The sequence below is a fragment of the Penaeus monodon genome, chromosome 33 (assembly GCF_015228065.2).
Source record: "Penaeus monodon isolate SGIC_2016 chromosome 33, NSTDA_Pmon_1, whole genome shotgun sequence".
Taxonomy (NCBI): Eukaryota; Metazoa; Arthropoda; class Malacostraca; order Decapoda; family Penaeidae; genus Penaeus; species Penaeus monodon.
In genome coordinates this window covers 9,080,849-9,081,072 of record NC_051418.1, presented here as the reverse complement: position 1 = coordinate 9,081,072, position 224 = coordinate 9,080,849, and the positions used below count along the sequence as shown (strand labels likewise).

Genomic DNA, 224 nt, shown 5'->3' with positions numbered 1-224 from the left:
CTGCAACATTTGGTTAAAATCAAGAATAACACTGTCCCATGAATTAGGGATAAATTACTTGTTTATATACATATACATATATACATATATTGCATTTCCGTAAGAGGGACTTTTTCTGATTGCTTTTGATTACTTCCGGTTTGCAATTAATTAAATCTATGGGAGTGAAAACGACGCAATGACCGCAAATCCGCATTATTGTGAAATTCGACTCGTTTCAGCAC

The 224-nt window shown here is 33.9% G+C and overlaps 1 protein-coding gene across 1 annotated transcript in view; it reads right to left on the bottom strand.

Moving 5' to 3' along the window:
* The window catches only part of LOC119594234 (integrin alpha-PS2-like), a 126,991-nt gene that overhangs the window by 13,033 nt on the left and 113,734 nt on the right, over positions 1-224 (bottom strand). The gene's annotated exons all lie outside the window — the stretch shown is intronic.